General features: G+C 38.4%; 1 protein-coding gene across 1 annotated transcript in view; it reads left to right on the plus strand.

Moving 5' to 3' along the window:
* Nucleotides 1–23,718, plus strand: part of Hmgcr (HMG coenzyme A reductase) — a 231,876-nt gene that overhangs the window by 19,422 nt on the left and 188,736 nt on the right. The gene's annotated exons all lie outside the window — the stretch shown is intronic.

The raw sequence follows: 23,718 nt of genomic DNA on the forward strand, positions 1-23,718 counted from the left end.
GATCCCAATACATTGGAAACAGCCTATGTTGAAGATGATGGCTCTCTGGAATTTAAAATACATATTGGAGACAAATTATATTTAGAAAATCCTGCAGTATCAGCTGCTGAACACCCCATAGTTGCAATATTCTTGTTTACATATTATGTCTAGAAAAATTATTGTTGATGAATTACACAGACAAGCCAGACATAATTTTAAGAGACTCCCAGTAGTCACAAAAAGCATAGATGATTTATGGCAGAGCGACTTGATTGAAATGGCAAGTGGACAGTTGAAAAACTTAGACAAAATCAACAAGGGCTACAAGTATCTACTCACCGTAATAGACACATTTTCAAAATTTGCCTGGGCTGTGCCACTCAAATCCAAGACTGGAAAATGTGTTACAGAAGCCATCAGGATAATCATCAATCAGAGTGGAAGATCCCCGCGCTATTTGCAAACAGATAATGGCAAAGAATTTTATAATTCAGTGTTTCAACAATTTATTAAAAGCCAGGCAATAAAACATTATTCAAGTTACAGTGATCTCAAAGCCTCAATTGTAGAGAGATTCAACAGAACCTTAAAAAATCTTATGTATAAACAATTTACACTGCAGGGTAATTATAAATGGATTAATATTCTTCCAGAACTTCTACATAAATATAACAATTCTGTCCATTCCACAATCAACATGAAACCCTCTGAAGTAACTTCATCTGATGAGCAAAAATTGATCAGCACTGTTTATTATCCTAAATATCAGCCAACAGCAAGAAAGGCCAAATACAGGGTGGGTGATCAAGTAAGAATCAGCAAATATAAGCACTTATTCAAGAGAGGCTTTACAAGAAACTGGAGCACTGAATTATTTACAGTGGTTCAGGTTAAACCCGGGACCCTTAACACATATATAATAAAGGATCACCGAGGAGAAATTCTCAAAGGCAGGTTCTATGAACAAGAGCTCAGCAAAACTAAACAGCCTGACACATATCTCATAGAAAAAATCATCCGCAGAAAAGGCAACAAGTTATTTGTCAAATGGCTAGGACTCCCAGAACACAGCTGGATCGATGCAAACAAAGTGATAATATGAACACCTGGGATGTTATAAAAAGGCTCCCAGAACCTGAACAACAGAATAAGAGAAATGGCAAATTGCTACCTGATAATATTAGGTGTCTTATTGTTCGGCCATCTGCTTGTGGTAAAACTACACTAATGGTTGATAATTTTTTATTAGCACCCAACTGGTTAGACTGGAAAAACAGGCACTTGTATATTTTTTCTAAGAGCTTGGAACAATTAAAATATCAGCAGCTGATGAAGCTATATGATGGATTGGATATTGCCACTTTTGAACCAGATGTTAAGCCACTTCATGAATGTCTCGATAATTCTGTTGTTGTGTTTGATGACATTATATTGGATAATCAAAACAAGGTTAGGAATTTCTTTACACAGGGCCGGCACAAAAACATTGATTGCTTCTACCTGGCACAGACTTTTTCAAAAATACCCAAGCAGCTGATCCGGGACAACAGCAATTTTATATGTGTGTTTCATCAGGATCATACCAACCTCAAACACATACATGATGAATATGTAGGTGGGGACTTGAGCTACAATGATTTTTCTAAATTTTGCAGCAAGTGCTGGAACCAGGACAGTTATGGGTTTGTCACAATTGATATGACAAGAACACCCAATAGTGGCAAATACAGAAATAAAATCAACAATTTTCTAGACATTGAAACATAAATAAATAACCATGAAAAGGCCAATCATTGATGATCTTAAATTAAGAGATTATCTTGTAAAAAGATTTAAGGGATGGAAATCAGAGAACCGTGGAATTTATGAAAAACACAAACAAACAGAACAGCCTGTAATTGATGCTATTAATAATTTAGGTAAGAATATCAAAACTGTTACAGAGCAAAATCAAAATTTCCTCACAGAGCTTGTACCTGTAGCTGCAAGGAACATATTAGATTATCCATTCACCCCACTTTCAAGTATTCATACACCTAGTCCTATTGCTCCTAGAAGAATTGAGGCTAGTCAGGATCCTATTGAATTGGGGCTTCTTGCTCAAAAATATTTAACAACACCTAAAGACAATAAAGATGAGGTGTTTGGCTTATATGCTGACACAGAGCTTGATGGCAGCATCATACATAGAATTGGCAATTTCAGAGTAACATTTATGGGAGATGATATAATTGTTTATTCAGAATCTCGTCTTGGAGAAAAAGGTGCTTTTGTTAAGTATCTCGGAACACCTGGATTGTGGGAACTCATGACTAGGAAGAGGCCTGGCAGCTATACAGATCAAGATTATGAGGATTACAAAGAAATATTAATAAAATCAGATGCTCTATACCAGAACAATGATCCCACACAAAAAAGGGTTAAGTCGAGCAGTGGGGCAAAATACAATAATTTAATCAAGCCCATATGGTCACAGATCAAGACTGGCAGTGGAATCAAACAATACAACACCCTGCCTAAAGAATTTGTGTGGGTTGATGATGTCAGGAAACTTGTAGATAGGTTATTGGTGATAGCTTGGGAGGAAAATGCTGGCAACCACAATTTTTACAATGAAAAGGTTGGAATTATGGACATGATAAGCACCAAATTGTCTAATTTTATAGTGAATGACACTAAGGGGATTGGATATCTCATAAAAATTATTAATACTCTACCACCTAAATTTTGGAATATTTCTGAGGGTCGGGGTCTTGTTAATGACATTATAAACAAGCTGCCATTTGAACTACATATTCCAGGCTATCAGTATTGTGGTCCAGGCACAAAACTGGATCATAGATTAAACAGAGGTGATCCTGGTGTTAATCCTTTAGATGCTGCTTGTAGAGACCATGATATTGCATACAACACACATTCTGATCTTGACAAGAGACATGTTGCAGACAAGAAATTAGAAGAGGCTGCATTTGGCAGATTTGTAAGCAAAGATGCTTCTTTAAGTGAAAAAATAGCAGCATTGGGAACCACCATAGCTATGAGCACCAAACAAAAATTGGGGTGGGGGTTGTGAATATGTATATAATAAACCTACAATGATGGCCAAGGGTGTTATGTATCAAATACCTTATGCAGGTCTCAAATCTCTTAAAACTATTGATAGCCTTTTGACCAAAAAGCAGCGCAAGAAAAAAAATTCTTGTATTGCAAAGGGGCATGGTATGAAATTGTTGCTTAGTACCCCCCAATTAAAAAAATTACAGCAATCAAGAAAAAAATCACATGTGGGGGGATTTATATTTACCATCCCTGCCATCTTAGCTGCTCTCGGGGCTGTTGGGAGCTTGGCAGGGGGATCAGCTGCCATAGCAAAAACAGTAATAGATGCCAAGAAGAATAGGGCAGAATTAGATGAGCAGAAGCGCCATAACCTGGCCATGGAGAAACAGGGCAAAGGTGTTAAAAGAGCCATGAATAAGTTTAAAAAAAACAAGAGCCGCTTACAAACCAAGATATTGAAGCTTTAATCAAGCCACTGGGCATCAAACATTTTAGAGGTGTGTACATGTCTGATTCTTTACCAGAACAACCACTCAACAAAGAGTGTGGCATTGTTAATTTGGATAAGTACAAAAATCAGGGCACTCACTGGATCTGCTATCTTAAATATTTAAAAAATGAGGCATTTGTGTTTGATTCATTTGGAGGTGTTCCACCTGAAAATTTAATAAAATATCTAAATTCAGCTAATCTTTATTACAATAATGCCCGTGTTCAAAACTTCAAAGATGTTAATTGCGGACATTTGTGTTTATCTGTTCTTAGATATATGTCTCAAATAAATAAACCATCAATTGAAGATTTTCAAAAAGCCTTGTGGTATCTGAAACATCATGGGGGTATTTCATCTCACCAGCCAAAATTCAATATTGAAACTCAAATTGCATGATGACATAGTGTATCCCAAAACAATAGCTCTCAGGGCATTTTATGGCATGTACCTAATCCCCAATATTACACACCACAACAATACAATTGCAGTAGGGGATGAAAAAATTGTCATCACTCCAGGGCAATATAATCTATCCACTCTAAATGCTCAATTACCCAGAGGTGTAGTATTAACTCAAAATTCTGTCACTCACAGAGTAGAAATTGTATCTGCCACAGAAACAGTGAATCTGGGTACTATAGGAGAGCTGTTAGGATTTGAGAACAACACAAAACTTGAACCAGGCATCAAACACACTGCTATGAATATACCTAAATTCTTAGCCATAGAGACTCTGAATATTCACTGTAATGTAGCAGAGGGTATGATCACCAAATCAAATGGCATAGGCACTCACAAACAAACAGGCATCATTGCAACATTCAAACCTAATTCTGAATTCATGGAGCCCATCATCTACAATCCATCCCCAACATTATATTTTCCTGTGTGCCATAATAGAATAGATTATATTGAATTGATGGTCACTAATGAAAAAGAAGAATTAGTTGATTTTGCTGGAGCCACAACAACTGCTATCATAGAGATTAACATTTAAATAAAAATACATACAAGAAGAAAATGGAAAATATTGAGAGTTATGAGCTACAATCATTCCCTCCAAACAGGAGGACATTTGCAAATTTAAATCAACCCAACACAGAGATTGAGGTTGATCTTGATGTAGGGGATGGATTTATACACCCCCACAGAGCAGATCTATACATCAAATTTGATGTTGTAAAGCTCGATGGTACCGATTATCCGGCAAATTCAAATATACGACTTGTAGACAATTTTGTGCCCCATCTGTTCTCTGAAATTGAGATCAGAAAACATGGTGTTGTTATAAACAGAATAGATTATCCCGGCATTACCTCCACAGCTTTGGCCACATTAAAATTGTCCAAAACCGAGGCTTCATACTATAAAATAGGTGGATTTGAGGCTGGTGATAAGATATTATCTAAAAACCACACAGTGCTGTTCCCTATGCGCCTGTTGCCAGGATTCTTCTCAGATTACAAAGATATTATGTGGAAGGGTGGGTTAAGAATTACATTTAGAAGAGCTGCAAATGATAACAATGCTTTGATGAGGTACAGTGCAATAAACCCTGCAGGGGAAGCTCTGCCCAATACCCTACCAGATGCAGGCAAATGCATTATTCAGACTATGGAGTTAAGAATCCCTGTTGTTGAATATGAGGCCAGTTATGCTCTTAAATACAAGGCTAATATAATAAAAAATCCACAGATTCCTCTGCAATTTTATACATATCAATGTGTACAGAAGTCCGCATCTGGTTCTTATTATGAATTTGATGCTACAAATTCATTCTCCAGCATACAATATGACATGCCTGATTTTGTAGTGGTATTGTTTCAGACTGGAAGACACAATAATCAGGAAAAAAATTCAAGTAAATTTGATAACTGCAACATCAAGAACATATATCTTAAAAATGGCAGAAATGAGGTTTTTCCTAGAGAAAATTACAATTTAGACATGTCCAAGGATGATTTCCTCAAATTATATGAGGCATTTACATCCTTCAAAAGAGTCACTACAGGCAATACTGACATGTATTACACACCAGATGAATTCAAAGCACAGAGACCCATGTTTGTAATCAATGCTTCAAAAAGGAAACAAGTTGCGGTGAATGACAGGACAAACATTAAAATTATCTGTGAATTCCATGAAGCATTACCTGATGACACCATATGTAGTGTTATTCTCATAGGAGAAAAATCATATGTTTATGATGTAAGAAATGAGAGAGTCACGGAGCAATTCTAGAGGAGCTCTGCATATTGCATTGTTTTAATATTGGATATGCAAGTTGAGGCTGGGGTCTAATTAAACTTAAATTGGAAGTAAATATGTGCGTGTGTGTGTGTGTATGTATGTTTTGGCCTAGTTTTAAGTGTGGTCAAAAAAAATATCAAGAGGGGCATATTTTTGACAAATTTATGGACAACAATCTCACAGAAGTGCCTTTTGTAAGTATAGGCACATCAATCTGAGGGGGGTCATACTTTCTCATGGAATCCATGAGGGCTTTTTTACAAAAATCTTGGATTAGAAGGGGTACTACACTTGAGCAAAAAGCTCATATGGGCATGTTGAGCTAGGTTTAAGTGTAGCCAATTCTGCTTGAGGGGGGTTCATACTTTCTTGAGTTTATAATACCACAAACCCCACTACTAACGTTCGATTATGTTTATTCAGTCCAGCTATGTACGTATAGGACAAAGTAGATACCAGTGTGTTCTTGTGTTGGTGTCACCCGATACCTGTGCAGGTGTGGGCATGTGGGCACAGAATCGCCGAATCCCAATGTGAACTTGATACGATTAGAAGAAAGCCAGTAAGAAATACAATTTGAAAGCAAAATAAAATTGCCCCAGTTTAACAAATAACAAAAGCTAGATGGTTTTATCAGTCCACTTTATGCACAGATAGGCTAATTGGGAGTGGGCCTACAGTTCAAAGTGGGACTCGAACCACTGTGTGCATCAGAGGCGAAGATATAGTACAAGCAATGCAAGCACTGCTTGCATAATTCGAATATCATTTAATGTACTTAATGTTCTAACCGTATTTAGTTTCCATCGCACTCGATTTCGCGAAAAAATGCGGCCGCAAACTCCCCCAGCAGCTCTGTAGCAAGCACCAGCCTCAATGCTTGCAGCCGTTCTGCGGGAAAATAAGGCCTCCGAAGGAGTCACATGGCGAAGCGTGAAATTCTGGTGGAACCCGTCCACAAAGCTTCTACAAAAAGCTGTGCTTTCCGAGCTTGCGTGATTCCCGAAAATAGCCGAGTTCAACCGAAAGCAGAAGGATTCATGTATGGGTACGTTGCCAGCAAAAACTAGTAAAGAATATTTGTCTTCATGAACACGTAAACAAGATCGCAAATATAATAATAATTGTTAGTCATAAAATAACTAAAAGAAGTTATTATCACTGTTCTAAATTCCATATATATCATATTATATTACAAATTATTTTAGATTTCGCGAAATGTAAAACGCGTAAAAAAAGTTGACATTGGGAGTTGGGGCAGTGGAATTTCTGCACCCCCGTGAAGAGTTTTCTCAGGGAGGGAGGGAAGATTGGACGGACCTTGGTCCTGCACCCTGCTTCCTGGTCGGTCCAGCTCAAATTACGCCAGAAGTGTTGACCGCTACCAGTGTTTGCAACTGCCAAATTATTTACGCAGTAATTCAAGTGAGCTCTTTCACAAATTTTACAATCAATAAATTGACTGCTTTTGAATAAAACTTGGGGTGAAAATAAAGCTATCTGAGAAAGAACTATCTACTGATATTTGTACATGGTATAGAAGTAAATCGTATACATTCTGCATATTATGAGCACAAGAATATGTTTTAATGATTGATTGATTGATTTGTTGTTTTAAGTCCACTTTATGCACAGTAAGGCTAATCGGGACTGGACCTACAGTTTAAAATGGGATCTGAAACACTTGTGCCTCCATCGGGTATCGAACCCGGAACCCCTTGATTACAAGGCGACGACACTACCACTGCGCCATCGGGGAGGCCCGAATATGTTTTAAGTTCTATTATTATGACGCAAGTGGTGTTCCCAGGGTCTTTTTACGGTCCCCATTTTGTCATCTTTTCCTTCCTTTGACGTTTTTTCTTAGATATACTGGGCCAAAAGGGGGTTATGTCTACCATCCACCCCCCTCCCCTTCGCCCCGGGCACGCCATTGAATTACACTTTATTACTTAAATATTAATGTACATACTCGTTCTGCTGAAATGATTCTGATTCCTCCGCTTAATTTTTATCTCCAAACTGATATATCTTTTGTGACGGATAAAAAATATTAAGGAAATAGGTTGGTATCACTTTCTGTTGTTTCAGAGATTTTCAAAGTGATCTTGTGTGGATGCTTGCAGTTGTGGAAAGCGCGTGGGATAGTGTGAGTGTTTGTTGCTTCGTGTTTTGTGCTGTGAATTTATCGGAATGAACGCGTATTTAGGAACGGTTGATGTGAAATGCGGGTGTATTATTGAGCAATTGAAAATTGCTTCGTTTAGCTCGAGAGAGATACCAACACCGCATTTACCGGACTTAAAAACAAGTTAGCCCAAGGGGCTTTGTGCGACATTTCCAAAGGGTGGCTTCCAATGGACCAAGAGTTTGAAATTTATTGTGGTGAGTACATCGTCTATGCATGTGTTTCTTTGCTTTGAAATGAATTTTTTATTGTTTGTGTTTAACTTTTTATTTAGTGTTTAAGTTACTCCAATGCGGTTTTCAGGGTGCCCAAAAATACTAAATTACATCATGCAGCGTAAAATAAACAAATGATTCCCATTTTTTTTTATCTAAATAGGTTTGGTCACCGTTTGACCATATTAAATAATAATGAACAAATAAAGGTACTAATAAGTAAGTAAGAAATTCCGTCTCCCTTTAGTCGTATGCGGAAAGTTCGCATATGCAAAACGTTTAATATCATATGAATAACGTTACCTGGATTTTTTAAAAAAAGTAAATGTGACGTTTGCGGATCATATGGTTTATTTTTAGTACAGTCACTTTATTACGATATTTTGACAAATCCAGCGACTGGGTAAATGAGGCTATAAACCTTGAATCTTTCCCCTCGGCATGTCGTTGTACTACATGTTTTGTTGTACTGAAACATTGCTTGCCTCCTTCGTAAGACTACGCTTCGCTACTGGTGTGCATCCACCGGTTATCGAACGCGGGACCTCATGATTGTACAAGGCAACTGAGTTATCACTACTCGCCACCGAAGTTCTCGGTTTCGAATCCCGGCCTGGACATTCTTCGTGAATGAACCTTCATCACTATCATCACCATAACTCGCCTTCCTCTTTGCGATTAGCCACAAATGGCAGAAAAGCGAAGTAAAATAAACCCAATCAATCAACTTTTTGAAGGAAAAAATGAAAATATACAGAACAATAATGAAAACATTCATGATAAATATATCTTGGTGTGCCAAGATTGACTGCACATGGTGATGTTGGATGCCAGATATTTGTTTGTTAATGGAATCCCTGTTCCATTTTTAAGAAGCCAATTTATCGTTAGGCTGTAATTTCTAAATTGGTCAGTCATTAGTAATTTATCAACTGTTTTGGCCATTAGTGTGCCCAGTAGTAGCTAGTCCTTATTTTGTCATATTTACCTGACTTTGATGTTCTTTTTTGGAATACTGGGTCAAAGGGAGGGAGTTTATGACCCCCCCCCCCACCAACCTACACCTGGAGACGTCATTGGTTTTGGCAATTTGGTCAGTTCAATCAGTAATTTACCCTTTAACTAGTTTCCACTCCTGTGAACAACTGGATAAGGCTTATTAACTTTTGGGCACGGGCGGAGGGTGACATATATTTATAACCCCAAATAATGCATTTAAAAAAAACAACATATTTTGGAGTAAAAGTTCGTACCTTTATTGGCTTTTGGCAGGTGACTGGACCCCTTCCCCCGGTAAAATTTCGTAATAATGGACATATTTCCTGAACACCCTTGACATAGTGTTCAGTGTGTCTATTTGAGGAAATCTGGGTTCTTCCTGCAAGTTTTACTCTGTGAATATCCAATTAGTACAGATGGTATGTTGTAATAGTTTCGAAACCGGTAAGGGTAAGAGGCTATGTGCTGCAATATACACAGCGGGCTCTGTTTGCTGTCATTTGAGAGACACTTGAATGTAAAACGGCAATTACTTTTACGTGACCACTGAAGGTCATTTTATTTGTCGCGTTCAAGAAGTGAGCTGTTAAATGGGTCAGATGCAACAGCGAAAAACGAAAGGTTCACTTTCGGTCTGAACGTTTTATACGCATAAATCCTCCTATTTCAAAATACTAGAAGAATATTGTGAAAGTGGTTCTGTTTTATTCCCGTATTGTTGGGTGTACGTAATGAGGTTCTGGATTATGCTATTTCTTCTTTGCATTTTTCGTGTCTGATTCTAGTTTGCATGTATGTTCATGCGTTTTTATTACAATCGGCAAGTTGATTGTAAATTTTACTTTAGTGATTGTGATCACATCAATGGCTGAAACTTAATAGTAGGTAGAATCCAGTGCAAGAGTCTGGGTTCGAACTCCGGTGCAGACAACGGATTTCTTCGGATGACAGAAGAAAATGTAAGTCCTGTCCTTACTCCTTATACGATAGGAATATTTACATAAGTACAATACGAAAAGGGATGAACCACAGAACATAGACTAAGAGGGGCCAAAAACGAGAGTGAATGTTGCATAGACCCAATTATGAAAGATGAGGATGAAGAATTAACACTCATTTCCTTGTTTATTGCTACTTTGTCAAAATTTTCTCCATTTGGTGACAAATATATTGCTAATCCTCAATTTGAATCTTGGCCGAGTACTTTTGTATCGACTTTTTTCTATGTCGGGGTATAACTAGTGTTTTTATATATTTTTTAATTTTTTAAAGAAGGCACTGAAGTGTCAACCTCACTTTCGCGTAGTGCACCCCCTGGAATGCACCCTTGGAGACTAACGAGGCTCAGACGCCTGAAATCGCCTCTGTGAGACTTTTATTATGTCCATGTGCGTTTGTGATGGTTCTTCGCAATTCGATTTTTCTACATTTTCATCTTATCACCTTTCATCCTGATTGTTGCGATTAGCCAAAAGTGACAGAAACGCGACGTTTTCTATTTTATGTTTCACTATTTGCATTGGTTATTGAAGTATTCCGACATGAGGCATATTTCTTGGTTAAAATTAGGGAGGACCGTGAAAATTCCCGGAAGTACTTTAAACAGTGGTTCTGAATCCATTCTAAACTGTAGGTCCAGCCCCGATTAGCCTATCTGAGCACAAAATGGAAGTAAGAATAAACCTTGCAACAAAATCCAGACAACAAGCCATCCAATCATTACCAAACTCCTGGATGTCCTATGTATACGAATATCTTTGTGGTTCTTTGACACGAGACACACTGTTTTTATTGTAATGTTATGCATAACGTGTATATCCGCTAAATGAAGGAAGGAGTGTCTTTTTCCTGCATGTGGAGGCCGAATTGTTCTTGAAACAGGGCAGTGTCAAGGTCAGGCGACATCGATTCGCTTATATTCAGCTGTCATCAAACGACCTAACCTTGTCCTATATACCAAATGAAGAGGCGACAGAGCCGTAGCCTCCTGAAGGTCAATACTCGACAGTTACTGCATTTCTCTACTAATTTCTAGGGAGCGTATTTTTAGGTGCTAAAATGGAAAATATTTATTTTTTATGTTCTAAAACCATCGGAAATACGTGGCTAAAGCTGATCTCTCTCCCCCTCTAATCATATAATACAAAATGACCGACTGAGCACACTATTTCATGTTCACACACAGATCTAACTTTTTGCACAGTTTCTTCGTAACACTATGGGAGGTAATGTTTATGTAACGTGGATTCATCTGGTGGCGCAAATTGTATGTATTGCCACAGGAAGTTTTTCAGAACCGGATTGTTTATTTTCTTCAGTGGAATGTCCACTGCAACAAATGATCTACTTAAATCTAAATAATATTGCGAACACTTAGAACGTCTTTCATTTGAACATATTGGTGCTCCTATTAGCACTTGTGAACGCATAAGTAAAGCTTCATCGCAATATTTGTTTCTTGACGCATGCTGGATGACTTACGAACAATTTAATTATGCATTTTTGCAAATTAAAATGAGAAAATTATGCATTTTTATGGAAAATAAGACTTCGCAGATTACATTGCAGCCGTGTGAACAGCACTCCTACCATTGGCCAACTTCCGAAGCAGCAGAAGCAACAACAAGAACAACAAAAGCAACAAAAAGTTTTTACCTAAACATCCGCTCCCTGCTAATTTCATGTGTAGTACAGTTTAAAATCTATTATAAATTAGATTTAGCAGTAACGCTGAAGATGTTTGTTGATTAATTGAATTAGGTTATTTTACGTTGCCACTTTTAGCTTATCACGACGATGTGGATGAGTGATGATATGATGAAACTGATGAAACACTCACAAAGAACATCCATGCCAGGCCGGGATTCGAACCCGGGACCCCAGGCGTCGTAACGTAACTGAAAATGTTTGATCCACAGTTTGAAGTGGAATCCGAACCACCGTAATAGGTCCCCACCGAGAATTCAACCCTTCAATTAGCTATACCCCCAAAACAACGGAACTTCTAAAGACATTTTTCCTCTCAAAGAAATTTTGGAATCATTTTTTATAGTGTCTTTAAACATGTACGTCTATGCATGCCGTTAGTCTTCATATTTTAGCCATAATGTCACAAATGACACCATGACTTTTGGTACAACCTGCATTGACCAACCATAATTAGGTATGGTTTCACGAAAACCCAGTTGTGGAGATAATTACCAGCACTGAATGTAACAGGTTGTAAACGAAAGCATTACCTTGAAGATTTCTTGCGGTTGGCCTAAAAACATTTTAAGTCTGTAGTAAAGTGAGAATTGCTCAACTTGTTTAACGGTTGAAAGTTGCCACCGATTACTAAGATTTCGATTACTTGCCTGAAAGACATGTTCCTGTGGCAAAAACGTGGAGCTATAGTGCGAACGCTGGTGTAAATTTGGTGACAATTTCGTGTTTAAGCTTGTGTGTTGAAATGAAATTCGTGAGAGCAGGAGGCTGTTTCTCTCTTCAGATTTGAGGGTGAAATTTGAGTCACTCTTCTCAGTCGAGATACTCACTTTTAACAAAGACAAAAAAAAGTAGCATCGTACTTGGTTCGATTAATTCAATATTCAGTTGTTGAACTCAAATATATTAATTGATGGATTTAACCGATGACGTAGTGGTAACGTCGTTCTAATTAAGGGTTCCCTAGTTCGATACCAGGTGGAGGTACATAGTGGTTCCGATCTAATTTTAAACTGTAGGTCTCAATTACCCTATCTGTGCATCAAAGTGGACTTAAAATATAAAAATAAATCAAACGAACATAGCCTGTTAGGTGATGACACGTTAATTATGCACGTAGAAGCGACAGTTTACTTTAGTTGCCCGTGACCCAGGTTGCGAAATACTTGGAGGGAGAGAGTGAATGGGGAGTTTGCTCCACCATCAGCCTTGTCTTCAACCTCTCCCCCACGAAAAATTTCCTTGGCTAGAGCTTTTGTTACAGCTACAAAGATAAGCAAATATTTTTGATTTCAAATAAACTTTAGTGAGGATAATATCGAAAACACACAAAGAAAGAAGAATAACATATCTCTCTCTCTCTCTCTCTCTCTCTCTCTCTCTCTCTCTCTCTGCGAGCGTGCGTGCGTGCGTGTGTGTGTGTGTGTGTGTGTGTGTGTGTGTGTGTGTGTGTGTGTGTGTGTCCTCCCCGATGGCGCAGTGGTAGCGTCGTTGCCTTGTAATCAAGGGGTCTCGGGTTCGATACCCGGTGGATGGAGGCACATAGTGGTTCGGATACCACTTTAAACTGTAGGCCCAATCAAGATTAGCCTTACTATGCATAAAGTGGACTCAAAACACCAAATGAACCAGGAGCCTCCCCGATGGCGCAATGGTGTCGTCGTCGCCTTGTAATCAAGGGATCCCGGGTTCGATACCCGGTGGAGACACATAGTGGTTCGGATCCAACTTTAAACTGTAGGTCCAGTCCCGTTTAGCCTTAATGTGCATAAAGTGGACTTAAAACACCAACTCAATCAGTCAACCAAATGAACCAACTCTCTCTCTCTGTTAATAAATGTTAGACAAGAATGCTAGACATATAAGTATGAAATATTATTGGTTTTTATTAATAGATAACACAAACTTATACATGATAAATCCATTTCAACTATTCTGTAATTTATTGGCATTTTTAATCAGTTTTTAAAGGAATTAATTTGGACCTTCATAAGCATCTGATAAAATTAACAAGTTAATTATATATTTTTATTAATCTATTTTTTTAAATGTTTCGTAATTGACTCATATACCGCGCGCGCGCGCGCGCGCGTGTGTGTGTGTGTGTGTGTGTGTGTGTTCGTGTGTGTGGTAAATTAAGATCTCTCTCCCCCTTCCAGTTTTCAGTGATTTTGCACCCTGTCGTAACTCGCAGCTAACTATATTCATAAATTATTCTGTGTTCAGTACTTTATATACCCCCTTAATGTGTTTTATCAGATCTTTATAGGCGATTAACTTCAGTACCTTCCTTTACATGCGGAATTATGCGTACAGCAAAATTTAAGTCAGTTATAAGCTTGGATTTTTAATAATACTTTATCTGCTTTAGTGAGATTCACTAATTTTAGATTACGGTTTTCTTTTGGAACTTCCTTATTTAGCTATTATCCTAACCTCACATATACAGGGAGGTTATTTCAGTCGTTCACCGCCAGCGTGTCGGCCGTTCGGCGGACTCTTAATGCAACAGGTCCCGGCAAATTGCGTTCAGGAAGTCCGTAACAGAAACCGCTTGTGTTGTAATGTTTCCACTTTTCACAATTACAGTTACAATTAGAATTGAAATAAGCACGTACCTTGTCGCAAGGATGCTGGAAAAGGTGTCCTCCCAAATACAAATATTTCTGGCACCTTATTTCTGACAGAAAATCTTAGATTAGACATCGCTACTTTATCGTCAGTTGTCAGAAAGGGAAGACAGCATCCCGGCGCATAAAGCAAACCGAAAGCGTAAAATGATATTTAAAAGTAATAATAATGATGATCACTAACCTCCTGTGTTATAAGAGATGTTGAAAATGACCTCCTTCAACAGCAATACAACACGTTTCTTAGGTTCAAGAGATCCTGTCTCTCGTAATTGCCTGACCACTTTTCTGCAAGAATTCGTGTTCACGTAATTATCGTACATAAAAACTCTCTGTTCAAGACTATATTTGTTTAACGACATAAGTAATGAATGAATAACAATTAACACACAATAAAGCACTGGCCATGAGTAGCACATTACAATAAGACAGTATAAGCAACACGCGTACTGTTGAACGCAAACAGAATTGAACATGAACGAACACTGACGTCTGGTAGCCGACAGTGTTGCTAACCATTTTTCAGCAATGTCCCTACAGACGTAGTCAAAATGTCCCTACAACTGACCAAATGTCCCTACGCCAAGTAAAGTGACTAAAAAAACAACACCTCATTAGCATGCAAAACAGAAGATAAAATATACACATTTACTTACCAAATCTTTCTGCTCGGTGCTTCCACAATTAATGAAGGAGCGAATTTACAATACATGACCCCTCCCCGATTTTTGTAATATTTTGCATACTCACTAATTGAGGCCTCCTAATCACGAATTTCAAGTTAAGATTTGGGGGGTCACGTGTAGAAATTGCAAAATAAGTGAAATTGAGTGGTCCGCGATCGGCACGATTGCTCATTATTTGCCGGAAGATTTTGTGTTTCCAATACTTAAAAAACGAAATATACATTCCTGATATTACTACGACCCCAAATTTTAACTATGTTTGCCTAACCTAACCGTACCTGAATGGTTCGTGGGGCTATCCGTCATTGGTTTGTTGGGCTACCCGTGCATGTTTTTTTCGAGCCCAAATTTTAACTACCGGTATGTTTGCCTTGCCTAACCTAACTTAACCTAACCTTACCGAGAATGGTCAGTGGGGCTATTCCTGAATGGTTTTGCGGTAATTGTGATTACGAACCGATAAAAAATATTATTTTCGTAGCACTTTAACAGCAAACGTTCATCATCGAAGACTCCATTTTCGTATCCTGCAATTTTATGATTGATGTACTGTTGCCAAATTTACCTATAATCAAATCAGTTCTTCTACATCGTGATTGTCGCTGTCACATGTAAGCACGTTCTTTGGGCAATATACTGAAATCCATAAATTTATTAATTAGCCCACAGCCATCCGCCTGCACACTCCACCTAAAAATCTGTACAACATTAACAACTCTTTTACTGTTCTCTTCCGCCATTCTTACACGATCCATGCTCTCCAAGTATGAAATCAACAGTGTGGCAACGCTGTAGACAGCGTAACTAATTGTAATTTGTTCATATCAACAAATATGGCTACCATACTTGTATACAGAGAATCATTGCGAGAATTGAAAAGCTTATTTTACAACTTCTACACGTTAATGAACATTTTTTCCCCCTCACCACAACATGTTAACTTGAGATAAGTCATCACGAATAATTATTTCGTGAGTATAAGACGTAGCATAGAAATTACAGACTGGTCCGGTATTGTAAATTCTTGCCTTAATGAATAATAGGGGTGTGCGGGACAGAATGTTTTGGGTCGGGACGGGATCGGGACGGTAATTTTTTTAAATCCCGACATTCGGGACTGAAAAATTTGCAATTTTCCGACCAAGTCGGAAAATTTTCTGGACGAGAAATGTTCGAAATTTCCCGAAGCACTGGAAATCTCGAATTTTACAAGTCATTTTCACTTTAAGTGATTGTTTTTGCATTTCTAGAATAAAAACTTACAACTTTCGATAAGTTCCAGAAACTTACAAGGCAGAAAACGTCGAGAATTAACGACTTTTTAAAGTAAAGAATCCAGCACACCCCTAATGAATAACGTTGAGTCGTTTACTGTTGATTATGTTATTTGAAGTCATACATGCTGCTGCTGTGAAGAGATAGATGTTGGTTGGTGATGCTGTATTTCCTGCAGTCTTTAACAATTTTGGTCCCATTTTATTTCCCTTTTTTTGTTTTTGTATCACTTAACATTGAAAATATTCTTTCCGTTTCCGCGTTAGAATGCGGCAATGTTAGCACTATTTTCGCGAGAGTGGAAATGTTTTCAAAAAGGAACTTGCCTTGAAAGTTTTTGGTAACCGATAACATGTTCCAAAATTCTGATGGAGATTTGTTAGTTAGTTCTTTTTTCTCCTCCTCGCTAAAGTATCCAGATAAACTAATTCATAAAATGTAATTTACCAAGATTGAAAAAAGTACCTACGTTTTCCCTCATTTGGCAAAATCTGTCCCTACGTTCCTACGCGGGCGAAATTTAGTGAAAAGTCCCTATGCGGAGGGACATGTCCCTACGGTTGGCATCACTGCCGACACGTGCAGTATGAAGCGCCCTCTCGCGGCTGACAACTCACCCAACCCCCGATAAGCTGCAGGCGCTGTCGCGACAACTGAGGATAAAGCAGCGATGACTAATCTAAGATTAGATGTCAGAAATAAGGTGCCAGAAATATTTGTAATTGCGAGGGCACCTTTTTCTGCAATCCTTGCGACAAGTTAAGTGCTTATTTCAATTGTAATTGTAACTGTAATTGTGAAAAGTGGAAACATTACAACACAAGCGGTTTCTGTTACGGACTTCCTGTAATGCAATTTGCCGGGACCTGTTGCATGAAGAGTCCGCCGAACGGCCGACACGCTGGCGGTGAACGACTGAAATAACCTCCCTGTACATAGTGAACAAACTAATACACAGATGTTATAATTCATAACCGAACCTTCCCTTTTTTAAGAACTCCAAACATTTATACTAAAGCACCTAAGATAATGTTAATTAAGCAATAGTTGAATAATGAGATATTTTTTTCTTGGTAGCCATTACATCCAAACCTAGGTTATTGGAATTTCGTAAGGTTGAGACTTCTGTGTGTTTACCCACAATATACATATGATGACGTAAAATGGGATCCTGTGACGTAAATTGGGATCGTGTGAACCTAACCCCCCCATAAAAATTCACATAGAAGTGTTGCGTTATCTACGTGGCTAAAATAGCAGAATGTTGAAACTTTCTTCTGCCACCATTACGACAATTAGTACCTCGTTAAACAAAAATAACGTGCAGAGGGAATTTTCGTAACGGGAAAAAAAAGTCAGTATAAGTTGTTAAATGAGTTTATTTTTATTCCTAATTCATTCTCATGTCATATCATTTCCCATTTCATGTATAATTCGAGAATTATCGATAATGTGAAATTTTCGTTACTTCCACTATGGAAGTGGAAGTGTTCGTTGCAGTATTTGAAGAAGTTTCCTGACGTGTTGTATGATGAGCCTATATTCGCCAATTATTAACAAGATCATTGTGTATTAGATTGAAAACAAAATGTAGCATATAAATGAACCCCTTCCCAGTGGACTTTTGTGTAACACTCCCTTCTTCATTTAAGTTCGCTTTTTCTGCGATGGTCTAATTGGTATTCGACCTACATCTTAAATTATGCTCTGAACCGCTAGATTCAAGAGCAACAACACCATCCTCTAAGCCATCAGAACTTTTTTTTATTATTATTATTCACTGGTCGTGTGTTGAGGAGGTGACATCTTTTGAATGAATGAAAAGAGTCGTTCTGAAACTAGCTTGATCAGTGTTGGAGCCTTGAGGTTGTTTTGATACAGTTGATACCTCCTGTATATTTGAGCTGTATACAGTACGTCATATAATTTTTGTCTTAATTTTTTTGAGGCTTTCATTTGACTCTACCTCGCGCTGCGGTAGAATATCAATAAATAGGCCACAGACTGTTATCGGATAGCTGAAAATAGTAGTGAGTAGTGTCTGAAGATGTCATTCGATGGTAACAAGCTGTCGCTAGATAGCAGACGCACGTATGGGCAGCTCAGTTTAAAAATGGCGACTGTGCTCGAGGAGTGTACGTGGAGATGGCACGGGTGGAGGAGATGATTCTAGCTGACAGTCGAGTGACTATAGACACCATAGCAACCGCAATAGGGTGTTCTCATGTTTAAGCCCAGCGAATGATGAAGATGAACGTGAGGTGCGACTGTGGCTGGGACAGCAGCCCAAAGACTTTTATACAGCAGGTTTTTGGGGGACTGATAGAGCGATGAGATGTGTACATTGTTGGTGGACTTGTTTTGAAAACAAACAAAAAAAAAACTTTTCAAGGCAGTATCTCACTTAGTATTCTTTTAAATAAACGCTTGTGACATACTTACTGATTTACATATGTATATAGGTATATATGAATATTTACATTTTAAAATTTCGGTAATGATTGATTTGACTCATGTTGTGTAGAGATTTGAAAGAAAGTTTAAAATTCATCAATAGATGGCATGAGAATCTAGCATTTATAGTATGACGAGTTTCTGAAGATACCCGCCTCGATATCCAACACCTCATGAATCGTTCATCTAATGTATAATAAATTTAGGACTTTCGTTTCGCCATCCTCACATTAAATCCTTGCAAAAAAAGAAATAAGACGTAGCTCGTGAACTGGTTCTGGAAGTTTTAATTTTAACAAGTCAACTATAGAGCCGCGGTAGCTCAGTCTTTAGGTCGTCTGACAGATCTGCGTTCGATCCCCGGCGGGGTAAAACCGGGATTTTTTCCACCTCTTCAAGAAGCTCCGCGGTGCTCACCCAACGTCGTACCCAGTGGGTACCTGGAGGAAGCTATTGGGGGGAAGGGGGGGTAAAGACGACCAGGGGCTGGAAATATTCCAAAAGTATATTTGTGAGGAAATTAATGTGTAGTTTCTATTTTATTGTACAGTTTTCTTTAGTTACTGTTAAAATAGTAATCATAAATTAATTACGAACACTTAGATGCAGGAATGAATGCGTGACAGCATCCTCCAAAAATCAAAGTTTTATTTCGCGCGCTGGCCACACAACTTGTCGAAAATCCTAATAAAAACCTTGCATTAAAAGAAAAAGTGCATTCGTCTCCCCATTGGCGTAGTGGTAACGTCGTCACCTTGTTAACAAGGTGTCCCGGGTTCGACACCAGGTGGCGCACACCGTGTTCTGATCCCACGTTATACTGTAGGTACAATTCCAATTAGCCTGTCTGTGCATGAAACTTTGCTAATTGCAAAATTAGTAGCGGAACGCAAATAGAAGGCCATTGGTTCTAGTGGATGGACAATATTGTCCCATTCTTTTATTATTATTATTATTGGTAAAGTATTACCAATAACAGTAATTTATCAACCAGCTTGAAGATTTTGAGAACAATACATGTAGCATGGAATAATGTTATGCGCGGAAATGTTAAGTAGATACCACTGAATGTTGCACACAGGTTTCAGTTTCCGAGGCATTATGCAATTCTACATGTGCCAGCCTGGTTTTCCTTGGCCGAATGACGCAGGGAGAGGGGTGGTTAAAGCTGCATAACCATTATTCATTTCCTTGCTCTCCCCTCTCCTTTTCTCATCTCTCCTCTTTTCCTCACGCATGTCATGTCCGATCTATTTCCATGAAACTAGGAATACACTTTTATGGGCCAAAATGAGGCTCGAATTTAGCGGGCTTGGGGAGGCTGCAGCCCCTTTCCTCTGTCAATAATGGAAGCTCTTCTCTGGGAGAAAGAAAGGTTCTGCAAAGTGCCGAAAAATGGGATACGGGATGTGCTCTAAAATGTGAAATGTAACTAATCGTCTGGTATAACCTTACCCAAATTCCACTTCAACCGAAATCAGTTGAGGAGATAATAGAGAGAAAAAATAAAGTTGGTTTAGACATGGAAGCAGAATGGGAGAAGGAAGAAAACTACGTCAACCGTTTGTAGGAAAACCACAAGGAACAGCTCAACCAAGATGAGAATCACCACGTGAAACTCGTGAACCAAAGTGGACAGTCATTTGTTTTCTCCTCTTCATTCCCCTTCACTGGTGCCCCCTTGTTGCCATATGAATAACTTACCTCCTTTGCTTGGTTGTCCAAAACTTCAACGACGTTAAAAATTGCGTGTCTGCTTTCGCTGTGTACGGTTCTCCCCTTCATGATGATGCAAACACTTGGCACCGAATAAAGGCGACGACGATATGTTGAAGAGCACGGTGCATTTTGGCAACGCAGGGGCGTGATTACATGGCAGCTGATTTCATCACTCACGCTCCGTTCGCTCGCGTAGGGTTGAAAATTCGACGACACGCTCAGGGATTTTCTTTTCTTGGTCAAGATGAAGACCGAGAATAGAATGGAAACAATGCGTCAGAGGAGGTGGCTGATGGACCGCGACACATAACATAACGAAGGGGAAGAAAAGAACAATAATTTTTCTGGGGCAGCAGGAATTTACCTCACCCCTCTTTCCTTAATGTTTTTATAAGTTTCTAATGGCCCTGTGTCTTGTTGCTTCGATATTGTACTGTGTCTTAATAAACTTCCAAATTGGATGAAGTATAACGTGGATCATTGCAATTTTACAGGTAAGAAACTTACTGTGAATCCAGTAATCCTCCGACGTAATGGTCTTGTTAAGAGACTTTGTGTGAAAACGTAGCCTTGAATAAGTAAAGGCCTCAAGTGATGGTAGACCACATTAAACCGTGAACTATTATGTAATTTTCAGATCCTTTCGCGCTCATCTTACGTAACTGTGCTTTCCTATTGCTGAATTTCACCGAGGGCATTTAATAATATTTTTGTTGTTATTTGGAGACAAAGGAACCGAGCGAAAAATTTCACTTCCTGCAGTTGCCATCCTTCTCGTGAAGCGTAAGCGAGGTTTCTCTCGGTCGTAGGACCATAAATCGCCACTTGGTAACAATTGGTAACTTTTTTTTTTCTTTTTTTTTTCTTTTACACTCTCTACGTAGTTGCTCCTTGCGTTTCCTGACAGCTTGAAGAATGTGTTGGGAAAAGTGTATAATACATATTTTGGCAAAAAATCTAACCTCATGATTATAGTTTAAGACAGTGGCGGCGATTAGGGGCAGTTGCCCCCCCCCCCTACTTTTTGCCACTTTTGCCCCCACATTATGTTAAATTTTTTCTACAAAGGGAAATATACTGTCAGCCTCCCTCCCCCTCCGTTTTGGAACCTCGCCTCCCTCGGTTTTGGAACCCAATCGCCGCCACTAAGATAATATGGAGTGCAGGGTGTCAACTCGTTAGTATTTCCTTGAATTTTCTGAAATTATTCAGGATCTTTTGACGCTATGAATCCAATGTAGATTCCACCTGAAATTTCTCAGAAAAAAAGCACAGTAACTGGAATAATCAAGTTCGTCATCCATTTGTAAGAAATAAATATAGATTAAATCTACCACTCTTAGTCGAGTAATAGTCAACACATATATTGATATTCTGTAAATTTCTGAAAATCGAAAAGAAAAGCATTTTTACAATTGCAGTTTCCATCCTGCACCCTAATTAGTTGAAAAATATGCAGGAAATAGGGCTAATATGTTAATATTTTTATAACAAAATGTCTAAAGCCCGCCGAAGTTTACATCACAATAGGATTTTTGGCCTGGAAAATTCGGAGAAAAATTCTCCCATTACAGTTGGGATTATGCTTAAATTTTGTTGTGAAGTTAGTTAGAAGGTAGTAACTATTAATAGCGCGATTAGAATCAAATTTAGATTTTCATAATACTTTTAACTGGTCACGAGCAAAGATGTCAGGTCAGTGAAAATGTCGAGTACTCTTTGATATACAGCAACAACTGCCCACGAAGTTACAGGTTGTTGCCGTAAATAAGTTCGTTTTTCCTATCTGACGTCAAAGTATTCAAATATCAGGTGGCGTTTAACAATACACCTTCGTCGTTCATCTGTGGTGATCATTATCGAAGGACTTACCGCCGTGTCTTAGAAATTGGTTTCCCTTGTTAGAGGTCGAAGTTTCCTACCCCAAAAAAATACACGCTTAAGTATATGTCGAAAGTTCTCGTGAAGCTGATGGGTTATCCGATATTCCGAATGAACTTCTTTAGAACTTGAGATTTATGCAACATATAATTTCTGTCTTGCGTTCATGATATTATTTACGACATAAGTTTGAGTCTTAAGCTGCAAAGAAACTTTGTCGTGTTGGTTCCTTCTTTTTTTTACCAAGAAAAGAAAATTATCTCTTGTTTATGGTTGGAGATTTTTTTGGCCTCCCCGTTGCTAATAAAACTTTCCATCTTATAGTTATTATTTTTAATATATTGCTTTTGCGCACTGCAAAATGTTTATTGTAGAAGTGATGGTTTTAAGAGCACTGCCATCCATGTAGTAAAAAAAAAATCAATGCGTTTTTAATGTATTAAACTTGATTTGGTGTTTTTAAGTCCACTTTATGCACAGTATGGCTAATCGGTACTGGACCTACAGTTTAAAGTGGAATCCGAACCACTATGTGTCTCCAACGGTTATCGAACCCGGGACCCCTTGATTACAAGGCGACGACGCTACCACTGCGGGGAGACCCCTTAATGTATTAAACGAACGGCTGTTCGATAGTCAACCGTAATTAATGTATTTTTAATCATTCAATTTTTAAGAAATCAAGTTATGGTGCTCGTAACTGCAATTTATAATCATTATCTATCTTTATGCAAGATAAAATATTCAAATAGAAATGCTGTAATATACCGGGTGTCCGGGCTAGAGGTATAAAGAAATAACTACTTCGAAAACTACTACTTATAACGTTATTGTGAAACTCAGTCGATAGACGATCGATCCAAGATTTCAGTAGTTCACTTGTACGATCAATATTGCTGTTGAATGACGCATGCACACGTTTTTAAATTAAACTTTTTCGGAACGCTAGATCGGAAGAGGGAGCCCGACTGCCTGGCCACCGAGATCCCCAGATTTGTAACCAAATGGATGTTTATTATTATTATTATTATTTTCTGGACCTTCATTAAATATGTTGAGTACAAGAGGAAAGTTCACGATTTGGATGATTTGAGACAGCGTATCGTTGAAGCGATTGCGCTAATAACACCTCACATGCTGGTCAACACTGGGCACAAGCTTAAGTATCGTTTGGAAATCT

This window comes from Lepisma saccharinum, chromosome 11 (genome assembly GCF_977018435.1).
Source record: "Lepisma saccharinum chromosome 11, izLepSacc3.1, whole genome shotgun sequence".
NCBI lineage: Eukaryota > Metazoa > Arthropoda > Insecta > Zygentoma > Lepismatidae > Lepisma > Lepisma saccharinum.